The following is a 17,807-nucleotide window of genomic DNA, read 5'->3' as shown; positions in this document are numbered from 1 at the left end:
ACTTAGTATTTATGAACATAATCCTGTATTTTACAATAGCTTTATTTTGGGGGAGATGGTTTTCTGTTTACAGCAAAATTTTGAGGGAGGTACCAAGTTCCCATTACCCTCTCCCCTTGCAGCGTGCACAGCTCCCACCCCGGTTGTCCCCGTCTCTGACCAGAGGGTGCCTTTCCAGACAGTGTGGGCATCAGAATCCACTTCCGGTCAGGGCTTGGGCTCTGCCTTGCACCATCAGAGCCCCATGCAGAGCTCTCCTGCACCCCACTCATCTCACTTCCCTCTCTGCCAACCCCAGCAACCCAGAAGCCACCAGTCTGGTCGTTGTCCCCACGCTCCTGCCTCTGCAGAGTGTCCTGCAGGTGGGTAAGTCCCTCTAGGGGCAGCCTCCCCCTCTCCGAGGTGAGTACTGTTCTGTTCTCAAGTGCACACAGTTTGTTTCTGCACCAATGCAGGTCCAGGTGATTATGAATGAAGTCGATGTTGACATCTTTGCGCAGGTTTTCGTGTAGACACAAATTCCCCCCATCACTCGCTGCTCACCTCTGGAAGTTGGCATGGGGTGGTGGGCACAAAGGGCTGGCACGCACCTCAGCCGTGGGAAGGGCGCTCACATGCAGCCTGGCAGCCTTCGCCCTCAGTGGGGCTACCCAGGCGTTTGGGGAGCCACACCAAGCTGCTCAATGCCACGAGACTCAGACACCTCGAGCCACGGCCAGCACCTTCCCTGTCCTCCAGGCAGGCGGCCAGGCCGGTGCCAGTGGAGGAGACGTGGCCAGGGAAGTCTGAAGGGCAGCCAGGGCCACAGATCTGAGATGGAAAAGACTGTGCGGCAACAAAATATTTCTCTGTAACGTCGCCAGGCAGAAGCAGAAGCTTCATGCGCCAGACCTCCTGTGTACTTGCATTTATTTACATTGGTTTTTTCCTCACTTAGGCTCTTAGGCACCTGGTTGCTGCTGAGGCTCTGTACTCGACTCTTAAAGGAGAGAGTTATCTTGGCTTATGCTTTTGGTCCATAACTGGCTGACTCCAGGCCAGAAGGCAGGCAGAAGGGACAGAGGGGAGGACAGCTGCTCAATTCGTGGTGAACAAGGGCCAGGGAGGCTAAAGGGAGGAGCTCGGAAGAGCCAGGCCACGCTGCAGTGACACAGGCTTGGGACCAGACCCCATCTCCAACAGTACGTCAGCTACGGCCCCCCAGCCCCCTTCCAAATACGTGAGCAACTGGAGCTCTCTCACCTTTAAGCCCTGCAAGGATAGAGGTGTAATCAACACCGGGCCCTGTCTTACACTACTGATAGGTATCAGTCATCCCTGGTGTATGAACCAATCTGAAAACCGTTTAACACCATCCATCTCATAATAGGTGTTCTAAAGGATGTACATTTAATAATTACTAATAAAAAGCCATACTGGGGTCACTTTGTTCTAATAAATTGAGTGTTATTAATAATTGAGAAGATATCATTTGTCATTTAGAGACACATTTAAGAAAATTAAAAATTTAATTTGCTAGACTTATTTTTTGTTGCAGAAAAATCTAGTTATGTGATCCACAAAAGACTTCGGCCTGTATTTTATTTTATGGTTTTGATTTTTTTGTGACAGGGTCTCACTATGTAGGTAAGGCTGGCCCTGAACTCACTATGTAACCCAGGTTGGTACTGATTTGGCAGAGATTCTCCTGCCTCAGCCTCCTGAGTGCTGGGATTACAGGCGTGGAGCTACCATATCTGGCAAGAGTTTTAAACATGAAACTTAGCATAATAAAATTCCACGAGTAAGGAATAAAGTATGAGTTGAATGAGAAAAATAATATAAAAATGAGCTAAGAAAGAGCTTAGTTACACGTTTGTAAATGTGGAAGATGGTGAGCATCAATTTTTTAGACTATTTGGATTCATTTGGGTGCATTTAAAACTGCAAGTTTTATAATGTCAACATATGCTGAAAGTTACAGTTTTTGAAATTATTGCAATTGTATTCTTGAAAATGTTAGATGTAAACAGAAAAATATGCACAGGCAGGTGTAACAGGACTGCCCTGGGGTCACTACAGTGGGGGTGCTGAATGCCTTTGTGTGGTTTGGTTCCCAGGGCAGCTCTGTGGGCGGTGCGGAGCTTTTAAGAGACGGGCTAGGGGGAGGCTCTTAGTGATTGGGGGCGGTGCTTTTGGGGGAACTGTGCTCCCCTTCTCCCACCTCTCCATGCTTCCTGGGTGCCCTGCCCTTTCCATGATGGCTGAGTACCTTCATCCGAGGCTCAGAACAACAAACAGGGCCACCCGACCTTGGGCTGGACCTCTGGAAGGATGAGGAAAATCAGCCTTGTCTCTTTACACGGCAGTCTAGCAGGTATTTTGTGATACGGCCTGGCTGATGCAGGGAATGAGACCGCAAAGTCCACTGACCAGGCAAGCGCTGATGTTTCTGAAAAATAAGAGTTCGTGCGGGACATCGGAGGGTGGGTCTGTGCTGATACACTCCCAGGAGCTGGTAAACGCTGGGGAAATAGAATTCATTGAAAAACTGTGTGAACGCCAGGACAGCAAAAGTCATCACATAGAGAAAAACTGCAAGGGTTAACCGTGTGAAAATTTGAAATGTGCGCATGTCGTACACCTCACCAAAATTCAACTTAAGTCATTACAGCAATGCTTTCTCCACAGATTCTTAAAAGCACGATGAAATATGGTATTTCTTTTTACACAGTGTGAAGATGGCTTTTTGTGAATTGTAAGCATGGCATCGTATTTTAAATAAATGCAGTGAAAGCAAAGTACTAAAAATACTTAAAAAATATGCCAACAACAACAACAAAACAAAAAAAGAAGAAGAAGAAGAACAAAGAAAAAAGAAAAAAATGTGGAAAGTACAAACCATTGACAGCTGGAAATGCCAAGATCTTTCCCATGTATGTTTTTTTCTTTTCCATGTGCCCATACAATTCACTTGAACAACTTGTACTGGTTTTTCTTTTTTCTTTTTTTTTTTTTTTTTATTAAAGAGAAAAAGAAAAAAACAGAAAAAGGGTACAAGTAATACAAAATTTAAAAAACAGTAAGAAATCAGTAGTTAATAGATTACATATTCTCGTACATACATATTCTTAGAAATAGTTGTTCAAGTTACAAAATTGAAGCACATAAAGTGGACTTTCAAACAGTGAGACTGCAAACAGTTTTGTTCAGTGATCCAAAAAACACTCAGTAATATGGTTATCTATCTTATACACTTAAACATATATGCAGTTATAACCTTTAGAGCACTTTTTCTTTTCTTTTGTTGTACTGATTTTTCTAACATACTTTTCCCACAAGCATATGTAAACTAACCTCCTTAAAAAGCAAGTACCTTAAAATTATTACAGAATAATTACTAAAATTGGTTGGATATTACTGCCTCATGAAACGCACGAGGATTCCTTTCCAATTGGTACCAGTGAATGAACATTTCTTAGCACTAGTTTGGCAGAACTTAGCCTCAGGTCTCTCTCACATTAGGTTTTTATAGAGAAAGCACTGAAAATCTTGATGTGAATGGTTTGACTCTTGTTAGTGATGATATTCAACTGTCTGGAGGCTTTTGGAATCGTGCAACCCAAATCATTCGGAGTTTTTTAATTTGAGGTGAAATCTCATTACGTAGCCTAGGCCCATGTCAAATCTGTGATCTTCCTGCCCCAGCCACCCCCTGCCCACCAAGTGCTGGGGTCACAGGCACGTGACACCACACCCGACTTCCAATATCTCTTGGTAAAATACAGTTAATCACATAATTTCAGGATACTGCTGCCAACATGTTGGGTTATGGACTTAGAGCACCATGTCTGTGGAGAGTGTATGCTACACTAACCCGAGGGTCAGTGTGCCTGGGAGGAGCTGGCCAGTTTCATCAGGGAGAAGTAACCAAGATTTATACACAATAAATGGCTTCACGTGTGCACCAAAAATATTGAGAAACGGAGAACCTGCCTTGAAAAAAGGACTGTGCGTAACAGTCGAAATTAAAGCGATGTTGATGAGCTAGGATTGTGTGATCCATTCTGTGACATTATAAGAATGAGAAGTCCAGGGTGACGAGGCTCTACCAGTGAAGTGTCCTCAGTAGTGCGTACATCGGTGGAAGGGTGGGGTGGCTGTGATGGCCTCTCTGCACTGTGTAAGCCAGCGTCAGTGATACCAGCATTTGCCCAAAAAAAATTAAGGAAGATTTTTGTGAGGTATGTGTGAGGAAGTGAGCACAAGACCTTCACCCCGAGTTACCTCCCCACCCCTTGGTTTATTTTTTACTTTGAGACGTGGTCTCTCTAAGCTGCTAACTTGCTCAGGTTGGGCTCGAACATGTAATTCTTGTGCTTCAGCCTCCTAGAATACTGGGATCACTAGCTATAACAATTTTTAAAACACAAAAATCTTTTTTAAAGCCTGTTAATCAAACTTTCCCTTCATTCACTCACAGCGCATAGTTTTTCTATTTTCATTTCTCCCCACTACTGTTTCTTTGCAGTGTCTGGGATGGAACCAGGGCTTTGTCAAGCCCTGTGCTCCGGAGCACGTCCTGCTGGTGTATGTATGTGCTGTACTAACAAAAGAGACCGCATGCAACATTTCGCCAGACCACAGACAAGCAAGGGACTATGCAGTGTGACAGCCTTTCCTGATCTTCCCTGCCCACTCTCAGGTCCCTTCTTTATTGAATGAATGACAGGCCGCTTGGCAGGAGAACTGAGAGGTTTATCTGCAGGGTGGGCGCCTCTGACAGCCCTGGAAAAACACCCGCTTAGGGCGGGAAGAATCAGCCCCATGACTGGGCCTTCTGCTGTGGGAGACACTTCCTCCACCACCTAACCAAGGGAGGGAATGCAGGTGCTCCGGGATCCAGCGTTTGCCCTGCTTTGCTGTCTTCACACCTTCAGAGGAGCCCTGTGTGTCCACCGCTGCCACCCAGTGCAGGACGCTGTCCCCGTCACAGGCCCAGGGTCCCCGTCCCATCCCATCCCTGCCTTAGGCAGCCCTCAGGAGCACTCTCAGCTCTTGAAGAATGGTGTTTGGATCCTGTCTCAATCCCCGGAGCATAAAGGGGTGACTACCTTTGCACTGTCCTCCCAGGCCAGGGAGGGCACAGCCCAGACTCTGCCCCTGTACGTGGAGGGCGTAGGCTCTGCAGCCCCATCCTGTGGGCCCTGACCTGGTGGGGCACGGGCAGCACCTGCAGGTGCGGTGTGGCTCGGTGGCAACATGCTTGTCCACTTGCACAGGTCCTACAGCCCAGCAGAGTACAAGGCACACCTGAGGATTCCACCTGTAATCCTGAGAAGAAGAGGCAGGAGGATCATAAGTCCAGCCCAAGCCCAGTTGGAGTGAAACCCAGTCTCAAAGTAAAAACCAAAAAAAGATCTGGGAATGTAGCTCACTGTGAAGGTCCTGGGTTCAATTCCCGGTGCCAGGGAAAAAAAAAATCCATGTCCAACAAGTACCTGCCTCAGTTAGTGGCAAGCGCCGAGGGGCTCAGGCAGTTACTGCAAGCCCCACAAACTCGACTACTCTCTCAAACCCAGTGCTGTGGCTAGAAATGCATCCCCCAGACTCAGCAGAGACCTATGAAATTCGGAACCCTGTGGGCAGGCAGTGATCTCATTCCTAACGCACCACAGCTGGTCTTGATACCCACTGCAGTTTGAAGTCTCCTGTCTCCTTTCCCAGCAGGGAACATCAGATGGTGCTCCCGCTGGCTCTGCCTGAAGGTCCTTACTCAGAGGCCACCCTCTTACTGACAGCTGTCTGCGAACTCTAGCACACCTGTTTCCAGAACACCTGCATCAGGCTGTATCTCTGCACGCTGAGCCACACACACTGCCCCTTCTGATCCTCAGGACCTTGACTTGCCAGGGACCCCACACACTGCATACGAAATCAAATCCAGCTCCAGGAGAAATCTGAACCTTAGCAGGCTTCCAAGACTTCTCAATGGGTGGAGAATTTGTGGGTGGGGATGGAGGTCAGGAGAGACACATTTCATCCAAGAAACCCCAGTGGAACACATGGCTGACTACGTTTTGGATAGGAAATTCCAGCATGCACAAAGACTGAAATACAATCACTTGATAAATATGAAGACCCCTCGTCTTTCCAATATAAAAAAGCAAATGAAGTAAAACATTTTTCCTATCATCAAAGAGTGAGGAAGAAAAGAGATAATAGTATTAGTAAATGCTGTAGGGAAGATAAAATGGTCACTGGATATCCTACTGGTGTGGCGGTAAAGGGTAAGACACTTGTATCAGAGAGTAATCAGAAAGATCAGGAATCACAGAGGCAGCCAGGCATGGAGGAACACCCCTGCAATCTCAGCGCTCTGGGAAGCTGAGGCAGGAGCATCACAGTTTGGAGTTAGCCTGGGAAACTTATTGAAGCCCTGTCTCAAAATGAAAGACAAAACAACTCAGAGATGCTTATCCCACAAAGTCATATTTTATTTCTTAGCATTTAACCTATAAAAATAATGCACCAGTAAGATTTTCTGCAGCATTAGTGATTTTAAGATCTTTTATTTATAATAAAAATTTCCCATCACATTAATGTTAATGAAAAGACAGAACTTGAATGCGTTATGGTAAACCCACTGAATGGATATTAAACATCCATTTCCAATCTGTACTCAAAGAGTATCTAGTGACATGCAGGAATACTAACACCACGTATGGTCAGTACAGTGTGGTCAGTACGGGAAGTGGGCTGTGTGCTTACAACCACAGTGTTCAGGAGAGATTCAGAGTTAGTGATCATTTTAAAGATCGTGCCTGGAGACTGATTAGCAATTCACAATGATCTTCGCATTAGGTTTGAAAGTAGGAATGTGCCTCTGTGCACAGAAAAATTTTGAAAGGTCATATGCCACCGTATTAAAAATAGTTGTTTCTGTAATGTAGCAACTCTCATCTGTATTTTCTAAAATTCACAAGATGATATGAACACTTTTATAATCGGATAAAACAGAAAAATTCAGTTTTCAGAGAGAAAGTAGAAAATACACTCTTTGAACCTGGCGAAATGTACATGGGTCTGGTGAAGTTGGTTGCCAGGAGCTGGCACTCTCTTCCGGCTGACTGTGGCCGGTCATCATTCCTGTGAATGCAGATGTCAGGGTCACACCCAGTTCTGCAGGTGTGGCTGGTTCCCAGCAGACACTGGGGAGACTAAGGAAAGTCTCAAAATCCTCAAAATTAACAGCTCCTGGTCCCCATGCTGTCTACCCACTGGTACTAATGTGGTCCTTCTAGAGAGCCTGCAGGTATGTGAAGGTAGCTTTCCTCCCCACGCACCACCTTGTTATTTTCTCCTGAAATTTACTGATACTTACCGTGCACCAGGGGCTGTCACACACCCTGGATCTTTTGAGACCAGAGGAGTCCAGCTCTTCAGTCTTTTCTCCTTTGTGTACCCTCTTGCCCATTCGTTCTGATTGGCTGATGTCCTTTAACGTGCAACAGCCAGAGGCTAGCCAGGAGTGGCCTTCCCTGCATCCGCTGGGAGAGGTCTACTTCGTGCTGCTGAAAGCCTGCCTGTGCAGACCAGCATGGACTGCAGGTGTCAAGGGTGAGGCCTGCCTACCCGCAGTGCACACATCTAGCAGGTCCACCTGTCCCTGGGCCTCTGGGCTTCTCCTTCCTTCCTTCCTTCCTTCCTTCCTTCCTGTAGGACAGCCGCTGTCACAGTCTTTGTCTCTTTAAAGAAACATTTCACTGAGGTGAGTGACAACAGAAAACAGTTCATCTGCAGAACTTGATGAGCCTGGAGATAAGTATAGCCCTTGAAGTGATCGCCACAGAGGCCGTGTAACCTAGCTGCCCTGTCCAGATGACCCCTTACTCTGGCTCTTCAGTGAGCGCCTGCCAACACTTGGGTAAGGTTCCCCTTTTCAGTGAGCACCCTGCTGTTTGGGCTTCTCCGGGGCTCATCCAGCTCACAATCTGAAATTTTGTACCCCTCAACCAGCATCTCCTCATGTTCCCTGCTTCCCTCACCCTGGTAACAGCCCTCTCACCTACTGTTTCTGTGAATTTGGCTGCTTCCAATTTCACCTGTAAGGGCGTCAGGGATAGTTCTCCTGCCGTGTCTGGTTTATTTCACTCAGCATAGTGACCTCCAAATTTATCACGCTGTTGTAACTGAAAGAATTTCCTTCCTTTGAAAGTTGAATAGCATCCCATTATATTCACGTATCATGTACTATGTTATACACAGATGTATGCGTGTCGCATTACCCTATCCTTCCACTGCCCATACATAACCTGGGTACTTCCATGTCTTTGTTATTGTGAGTAATGGTGCAATTAGCAGTGCAGTTCAAACAGGAAACTAAAATCGTGGACTATAGATATTTCTACAGGATCCCAACTTCAGTTCCTCTGGATATATCTCAGGAGAGAGATTGATTGCTGGATCCTGTAATGGTAGAGGAACCTCCTAACCACTTTCAATAGATACAGCACCAATTTACATTTAAGCTAGTAGTACAAAAGGTTCCTCTGCATCTGTATCTATATTTATTTTTCCTCTAATAGCAGAGTTATGGCTTATGTTTAGATGACCCCCCAAAGCCTTGTGCTGTCAAAGCTAGGGCTTTTTCAGAAGAGACAGTCTAGGGTGTGTGAAGCTGTGATTGATTCATAGTGCAATGCTGCGCCCAAAGGCACTAAGATTAAGGGTGTGAGTGCTACCTGCCCTAAGTACGATGGATAAAATATAAAGGGTCATAAGAACTGTGGTTATCTCTTGCTTACTTCTGCTTTGTGCCTTCTGCCTCCCATGAACTGTTTCTTCTCTTGGATGCCTGTCTGCCTTGCCACACTACCATGGAGCCAGCTGATCATGGATTGAAACCTCTACAAACCGTGAGATAAATAAAAGTTTCCTCCTTTAACTTGGGGTGTTGGTTATTTTATTTCAGCCACAAGAGAAAGGCAACTAAGGCAGAAATTTGGTACCAGAGATGTGTGGTTATCGCTATGACTCCTGACCATGTGGTTTAGGTGCTTTTGAAGCTAATTTGTGGAAAGAAGCTGAAAAGTTTTGGGCATGAAAGCTGAAAAAGTAGCCCTGGAATGCTTAGGCTACTTCTGGCAGATTCTGGTCAGAGCTCAGAACACCAGACTGCTGATAGAAATGATGCTGGTAAAGACCAGACCTGGGAGGTTTCTGCTGGAAAGGGTTGCATTGGCTGTTGGCTTCCAGACAATGTGTTATGTCTTGATAGGAAGTTTGCCTACCTTTTGCTTGTGTCCAGAGACTTTGGTTGAGATTGAGATTAAGGGCAGTTGACTAATCAAACTTGCAGAAGAAATTTCAAGACAGCCTAATGTTGAGCTATTGGGGGCCTTTAGCCAGATCTATGTTGAGAGTCAAATGCAAAGAGCCTAGCAGAATGATTCAAACTGCTGTGGCTTTGGCCAGAAAGGAATCCCTGGTAAAACTGGGTTGTAAAGATAGAGCAAAAGAGAACTCGATTGCTGAGAAGGGACACGAAAATAGAAAAAGGTGATCTAAGCACATAACAAGAACAAACAGGACTCCACCCTTTGGAGGACTGCAAAAATGAAAGAATTTGCTTTGAGAAGACAGCCCGAGGGTACCGTGTTCCAGAATACCAGCAGCACAGGGAAGTTGTTTCTTGGCATTTGGATCATAGATACTTGACTTCTACAGCTGAGAGAGAGAGAAGCCTGGCTATTGTTCCAGTTGGTGGCAGACCTTTGTGCACCACCTAAGTGAGTCTTGGGCAAATGCAGAATGCAAGAGTTGTGAGCTCAGAAAGGCTTCTACCAAACTTTCAGAAGGCCTGGGGGTTCAGGCAGAGTGCTCCTGAGAGGGCAGTGGGTGAAGCTCTGAGTGTGAAGCCAAAGGTGCAGTGGAGATCCCCAGAAGGTCATCTGTGGAAAATTGCAAGGTGGGAGCAGCTCGGACCCATGAGAGAAGTGTGAGAGCTAAGCAACCAGAAGTACGTAAGGGTAGGGTTTCTCAAGCACTTTGGAGTTTACAGCGTACCACGGACTGGCAGGGGTGCTGGGAGTGGGGCTGTGGGATTTTGGTCTCATTTTGTCTCCATTTCTTGCTGTGCCCCGTTTGTAACTTTTGAAATGGAAATTTCTGTCTTGGGCCACTGAATGTTGGAAGTGTTTAACTTTTTCTTTTGCACAGGGGCTTGCAGCTTAGAGTTTTCCTCCAACCTCAGAGGAGACCTCAGACTTGGACTTTTCAGCGGGGCTGAAGCTGTTGGGGATGTGGCAACTCTTAGAGATGAACTAAGTGACATTTGCATGACTCTTCGGTAGAAGTTATTATGTTCAGGGGCAGAATAGAATAACTTGTGTCTAGATGGTCCCTTTTCAAGCCTTATGCAGTCACTGGTGGGACTTTCTTAGAGGTAGATCTAGAGGGTGTGATTGGTTCATCGTGCAATGCTAGGGTTAAGCATGCTAGGATTACAGGTGGATGATTCCTAAACCAGTACACTGATTGGTTGGTACTGCCTAATCCCACTACCTTGGATACAGTACAAGGGACAGAAAGAGGTTTGTCTTGTCCCTGGATGCTCTGCTACCTTCTGCCCATCACGAACTCCTTCTCCTCTATGATGCTAGTCTGCCACGCCAATCTGACTCGGAGCTAGCTTGCTAACTGTGAGTTAATAAAGCTTTTACATAAAGGGCTAAGCATGAGTCTGTAGGTGGAGGTGGAATGTTATAGCTTGTGTTTATTTTATTTTATTGATACTGGGGATCAAACTCATGACCTCAGACTGACCAAGCAGGCACTTGTGCCACTGAGCTATGGCTTATTTAGATATCACCCCAAAGTCTCACGTAGTCATAAGTGAGGCTTTTTCAGAGATGGTGATATCTATGGTGTGTGAAGCTGTGACTGATTTATGGTGCAGTGCTAGGCTCAAGGGTGCTAGGATTAAGGGTATGAGTGCTCCTGCCCTGTGTGCCCCGGGAGTCTGAATTTTGTCCATGATTTTTTTACATCTATTGATATGGTCAGGTTATTTTTATCCTTCATTTTCTTAATGAGGTGCATCTTATTGATTTGTACGGCTGAACCATCTTCAAATCCCAGAAATATATCTAACTTGGTTATGGTGTCTCATCCTTTCAATATACGGATCTACTTGGTTCTCTAGTATTTTGTTGAGCTCATTTATTTCCAATTCTTCTCCTTTCTCTCCTTCTCCCTCTGTTCCTCCTCCTTCTCTTCCTCTACATGTACCAGGGATTTAACTCAGGCTTTGGCATTGAGCTACATTCTCAGCCCTTATTTTTTATTTTGATATGGGTTCTTGCTAAATTACTAAATTGCCCTGGCTGGGTTTGAACTCAAGATCCTCTTGCCTTACCGAGTGCTGGGATAACCAGATATGGGTCCCCATACCTAGCTTTTTTGTTGGAAGGTGTTTAAAAATTGTTGCTATCTTAATTAGCTGATTCGGTTTTCCTGTTTGCTATTGGTGTGTTCAGACTTTGTGTTTCTTCTCGATCCTGTCTTCATAGGTTTTATTTCTTTGTAATTTATCCATGTCTTCTAGATTATCTAATTTGTTGATGTTTCATTGATTATAATGTCCTCTTGTGCTTTTTTTACGTCTGTGGCATCAGTAGTAGTATCTTTTCTTCTATTTATGATTTTACTTATTTGAGTCTTATTCATTTTTTTTCTTATTTTAGTGAAGGATTTATCGATTTTATTTTTTTTTATAATTTTGTTTTTGCAGTACTTGGGATTGAACCCAGGTCCTTTGCACTGAGTGACATCCCCAGCCCTGTCTAGTTTTTATTTTGAGATAAGATCTTGCTAAGTTGATTGGTTAGAAGGAGCTCAACCTTGTAACCCTCATCCCCCCAGAGTCCTCCTGGGATTACAGGCCTGTTCCATCATGTCTGGCTCCCATTCAGAGAATAGAAAAAAAGCACTAACCTGAGCTTGATGGCAGGTGCCTGCAATCCCATCACTTGGGAGGCAGAGACAGAAGAACTTTAGAGTTCCAGGATAGCTTGAACTACTTAGCAAGACCCAGTGTCAAGAACAAAAAACAAACGAAGAAAAACTTGAATCAGAACACCAAGAGCAGCAGCACCAACTGAAACTGACCTCTTGGTTTAGCCCTTTTTTCTCCTAGAACTTTTCTACCTGTTTATTTTTGGCAGTACTGGGGATTGGACCCAGGATCTTTGCCCTAAGCCACATCCACAACCATCTTTCCATTTTGAGATAGGATCTTGCTAAATTTCCCAGTTACCCAGCCTGGGTTTGAATGTGCAAATCTCCTGCCTGGGCCTCTGGAGCGCTGGGATTATAGGTGTGTCTGCTATGCTGGTTTTCAGTTCGGTTTGTATTTCATGTATAAGTTTTTTCATTTTCCATTTGTTATTGATTTCTAGATTCATTTCATCATAGGAAAGATACTTGATATAACCTAAATCTTGTTAAGTTAGCAGTGACTTATTCTGTGGGCCGGTGTGTGCTCCACCTCACAGAAAGGCCGCGCGTTCTGCTCCTTGGTGAATGTTCCGCATCTATCTGCAGGCCCATGTGTTTCTCAGCTCTTGAGCCTACTCCTTGCTGACTGATTTTCCTCCCTCAAGGCTCTCCTCCGTTCTGTAAATTGGGTGCCGAGGTTTCCTGCTTGTGCCTTGCGGCCTATTTCTCAGGCAGCTCCGCCAACGATCACTCTTTATGTAGGTGCTCTGATGTCGGTGCACATGTATCTATGAGGATCACATCTTGCTGGTGAGCTGACTCTTAACATCTTTCCCGCTTGTGATAATCTTTCACCTAAATATTTTTTTTTTTTTCTTATAAGAACACGACATACTCTGTTGGGACTCCCATCTGCCTGGTAGTCTTTTCCCATCGCGTACTTCCAGCCCACGTATGTCTCCAAATCTGTGAGACTCTCCCTTGAACACCAACCCTGCACCCCATGCTTGGTGCCACGCATGGTAAGTACTCCCACAGGAGAACCTAGCAGTGTAAGGTACTGCCCTTCCAGGAGGATGAGCACAGCGGTTCTTAAACTCTAAGGCTGAATCCAAAGAAAAATTGTTGGTGCACATTTATGATTAGTTTCACAAATTAAAAATTTCTACAGTTAAGTGAATTTGAAGTAGGTGACAGAAAATATGTGTAGTTATTGGATTTTATAAAGGAGACAGCTCCCTGCTGTCTTTTCTACTTACCCACTGGGCTGTGACCTGGAGAAGTAGGAGGGTGTGGTTTCCACACTATTGTTGATGCCAGTGCCCTCCATCCAGGAGGAGAGGGCAGGTCTGGAAAGGGGAGTCCCCTTACCCCAGCCTCAGGACCTCTGCAGAGACTTGTCCTCCCCAGAAATGCCCTCTGAATCGCTGTAAAATAAAAAAGAATCATTCTTGTGCACGAATGTGGCTTTCTCCTGGGAACATGGGCAGTGCTTACGTATGCAAGACACTGGATGATTCAGGAAGATTAAAATAGCTTTCTTTGAAAGTTTGCAGACTGGCTCAGGGCTCTGGGAAATTTTAGTTCTGAAAATAGCAAGGCCTTCGCCAGTTAGTTCTAGTGGTACCCATGGCAGTGGAGGGCAGCAGCTGTGGAGGGAGGCCCGGAAGTCACTTTTCAATCCCTGCCGCTGAGGGGCGGTGGGCTTCTTGCTGTGGGCTGCCTAGCTGGGAACAGCCTGGCTCCCTCCTGAGGGGTGGGCCCGCGGGACTCAGAGGACCCCCTGCTTCCCGTCTGAGAGGGGACCATGTTAACAGTGTAGAGCAGGGCTGTCACATACACGATGTACTAGTGGTCTCAGCCCAAACTTTAGGAAAGCCTAATGCTGTGAAAATAGACGTGGGCCTTTGCTGCGGGCTGTCCTCACAGCTTGATGAACCCCAAAACCCTCCCCAGCAGAGAGGCCCAGGAGACACGGTGTCCCGTCCCTCCAGCCCTGTTGTGTCACTCAGGAATAACTTGGAATGACCTAAGGATGCAGGAGTCAAGACAGCGGCTCATGTCCCGAGCTGCTTCTGATCGGTGTGTGCGTTTGTATATGCGCATATGTGTGCGTGTGCATGTATATATATGTATATGCATGTATGTATATGTGTGTATGCATGTGTGCATGTGTGTATGTGCACGAGTGCATGCCTGTATGTGTGCATGTGGACGTATATATGTGCGTGTGTGTACCCAGAGTACACGGGCCCTTCAGGGCAGGTGGCAGGGGCCGCCAGGTGGGAGGACAAGCTGCAGGCTCCCACGCGCTCCTGAGTGCTTTGCTCTAAAACATGAATCCCCATCGGAAGCTTCTTCCTTGCCAGAGACCGAGCCCAGGGACGGGGTGTGCCCGGCAGCATCTGTGGCGCAAGGGCCGCCCCCTCGCCTCCCCTTGCGAGGCCTGGGGGCTGCTGGACCCAGGGCCGTCCTGTCCCCACCCCAGTCCCCGACCGCGGCCCCGTCCCCACCCCGGCCCTGGCCCTGTCTGCAGGGCTGCCGAGGTCCCAGCTCTGTCCGCAGAGCAGAGGCCCGGCGACCTCGGTAGGGGGCGCCGAGCCCCGCGCGGCTGGGAGACAGCGCCGCCTGCTGTGCGCAGCGTGGGCTCCGGTGGGCGCCGCCGGGCGCCTGGGCTGGGCCGGCCGGGAGGGTGCGGTCCCGCCTCCCCCACGGCTGCAGAATCCCCGGGGGCGCACACTGCATGAGAACGGCTTCACCTGGAAAACGCAGCCTTGCTTTGCGTGTCCATTGCTGCCCTGGGCTATGAACAGAAGCGCGATTTTTATCAGGAATTGTTTTAAATCGCTTGGCCCTATCTCACGCATGTTCCCCGGGCAGCGTCACATGTGTGCACTGAGCGACCGAAGACGATGCGTTCCTCAGCGAAATTACGCAGCAATCGCTTACTGGCACACCCACTTCAAAAAATTTTATGTTAGAAAACAATTCTCGTAAAAAAAAAAATCCTTCCTCCCAAACTAGTATTCAATAGAAAGCAAGTGAGAGGCGTGGACGTGCCCTCCGGCCAGGTCTCAGGGTTCGCACACGCTGGAGGGGATCAGGAGAGAAATCAGTCGCAGGCAGGAGGTGGGGACAGGCGGAATCCCTCCAGGGGGCAGGCGGAATCCCTCCAAATTCAGGAAGAGCCACGGCGCGCAGGGGAGGACGACGGTGCCCACCCGCGCAGGTGTCGTGCAGAGGGGGCAGATGCCTGGTGCAGGAGCCTCAGGGCGTGAGAGCTGACTGGCACAGCCTGGACCCCCTTCTGCGAGCCCAGGAGGCCCCGTGGCGTTCCCAGCCATTGGTGGCAAACGAACTAAAGCATTTGGTAAAGTAGTGTATTTGGTGAGTTGGACATGCACATGTAGGTATCACCTCATTACACCTGCTGCTGGAGAAGCATTCCCATCCGGAGCTAGTGTGTATGTGTGTGTGTGTGTGTGTGTGGGTGGGTGGGTGGGTGGGGGCTCTGATGTGCATGGGGGGAAGCATTCCGGCTCTGGGGATTCTGTGAGTGCCCACCACGGGGCAGCTGGAAGCTTGATATCCTGATGGCCTGATAGCATGTTAGTTGTCACTGGCTGCTGAGAACGTCACTGGCATTCTGAATGTGTAATTCATGGGGATCATGAGCTCATTTCCCTTAAAACCTGTGACTTTCCGCGGATGATTTGTTGTCATAAAACTAAGTTTAACTTGACATCCTCCAGGAGGACCAGTGACGGGTTCTGTGCGGGATAAGTGGCTGCCATGGCAACGTCTGGCCCACATTCTGGTCCAGCAGAGCTTTCACTGAACACACGTTCTGGCTGCTGCTTGCAAAGAGAGACTGTGGCAGCTGATTTTGATAAGGAAGAGCCACCGTTCAGGCATTGAAAAACAACACTTCATAGAACCCAAGGTTGGACTGTAGTCGTTCACGCCAGAGGAAGCATCTCTTGGTCCCCCCACTCTGTTTGGAGTTGATGTATTACCACATCGTGGCAGTGCGATGTGTGCATTTACTCAGGTGAATTTAGTGGGAAATATATTTTAGTGACAAGCACCAAGGTTTCATAGAGATTGAGAATAATATGTCAAATTGGCCTAGAGACTAACAGCATTTAGCATTCACCAATACAAAAAGCGTTCTTTTAAATTCTCCAAGGAACCTCAGTGTCTCATCTGTCATTTTTAGTTGAGGCAATAAAATCCTGTTTGTTTGCAAAAAGGTCACACAGGCCCCACCCAGGGCCTCTACCCTCCTCACCCCGCCCTGCACGACCTGCTGACACCCTTCCCAGGCCTGCATGGGGTTGGCAGGTGCCCTGAGCTGGGTTTGGTTTCACCCCTAAGAGTCTAGCTTCGCTTTGCTGTGTACCATTCATAGGTGTCTACAGATCTTATCTGAATTAATCAAATATAAAGTAATTCAAAACCATCACTGTTTTTTCTTTTTCTTGTTAAGGTGCATCTTTGGTGTGTGTGTGTGTGTCTGTGTGGTACTGGGGACTGTAACTGTCACCTCTCATTGAACTGCAGTCTCCTCCCTGGCCTTTTGCTTTTCTTTTCTGGATTTTTTTTGAGACAGAGTTTTCCTATGTAGGTTGGGCTGGCCTTGAATTCACTATGCAGCACAAGTGGATCCTCCTCCCTCAGCCTCCTGAGTGCTGGGACTACAGACTTGTGCCACCATACCTGGCTCTAGATGCATTTTTTTAAAAATGTGGAACAACTTTAAAAAATAGAGAACATTTCATGAATTTGAGGATCATCGTTGGCTGCAGGCCATCCTAACTTCTTTGTACCATTGCAAGTTTAATCTGTGTACTCCTGGAGCAAGCCCTGGGTGCAGCTTCTCAACTAAAGACACTAAAACACAGGCTGGGCTGAGATGCAGTGGTGTTTGCCTGGCACCTGCACAGCTCTGAATCCATCACCAGTACAAGAATCACCCTGGCCTGGCTCCCAAGTGTCAAACCCTTGCCTGGAAAGGACTTAGCTTCTCATTTTAGATACAAACCCTGTCTTGACAGCACGTTAAAAGGTTTAAAGGTTGAATTTTCCTGTGCTTCATAACTGAAGGCCATTTTTGCTAGTGATTCTGTGACAAGTGAGTTACCACAGCCATGGCGTCCAGTTGTCCATGATGGCAAATGTTTCAATCCAATGGGCATCCGGGCACCTGTGGGTGGAGGTGACAGCTTCCAGGGTAGCACCCAGAGAGCTGAAAGATGCTGTGGGAGCTGGATGTGTGGCATCACATGTACAGGTGGGTCATGTGTGGTTTCAGCATCTGTCCCTGGAGAAGGGCTGTCTGGAAGGGCTCTTCCGGGATCTGGGAACAACTCCAATGCTGTCCCTACCTACATAGGCAGGTCAAATCTCTCTCGCCCTGAGAGGACCAGATCAGTGCCACCTGTGTGGTTCTGTGGGCCTTGAAGACACCACTTTGGGGTGTCCCAGTCCTGGGGACAGCTGCGGTGACAGCAGCAGCCTGCCACTTGCATTCATTCCATGCTCGGGATGGGTCAGGGCCAGAGCCAGGTGCCTGCTGAACATGTCTTCGTGAAACCTTTATCAGAATGTACGGTTACAGTTTTCCTATTTGTACTCATCTGCCATGTCTTCTTCGGGGCTGGAGTCAGACAAGGATGTTCTCAGCTCCCACGAACTGTTCTTAGGCCCTCCATGTATGGCCCCTCTGTTCGGACCACCCAGAATCTGCTTCTCCAGAAACCCACCCTGCCCTTCAACTGCCTGTTCTGTTGTCAACTGGAGAAAACTTTTTAAGGGCAGATGTAGAA

General features: G+C 47.3%; 2 long non-coding RNA genes across 2 annotated transcripts; one reads left to right on the top strand and one right to left on the bottom strand.

The window, feature by feature from the left end:
* Positions 1-24: 24 nt before the first annotated feature.
* On the bottom strand, positions 25-13,416 carry LOC134476230 (uncharacterized). Its single transcript, XR_010047802.1, has 2 exons — positions 13,239-13,416; positions 25-2,504 (listed from the first exon to the last, which is right to left on the bottom strand). It is a non-coding gene; the product is annotated as an uncharacterized LOC134476230 (long non-coding RNA).
* Positions 12,683-16,441, top strand: LOC134476231 (uncharacterized). Its single transcript, XR_010047803.1, has 3 exons — positions 12,683-13,001; positions 13,936-14,061; positions 15,732-16,441. It is a non-coding gene; the product is annotated as an uncharacterized LOC134476231 (long non-coding RNA).
* Positions 16,442-17,807: the final 1,366 nt, after the last annotated feature.

This window comes from Cavia porcellus, unplaced genomic scaffold (assembly GCF_034190915.1).
Source record: "Cavia porcellus strain 051 isolate PalLab524CR breed Dunkin Hartley unplaced genomic scaffold, mCavPor4.1 scaffold_6, whole genome shotgun sequence".
NCBI classification, from domain to species: Eukaryota; Metazoa; Chordata; class Mammalia; order Rodentia; family Caviidae; genus Cavia; species Cavia porcellus.
The sequence above is the reverse complement of the archived record's forward strand: the minus strand, read 5'-3'. Positions and strand labels throughout refer to the sequence as shown.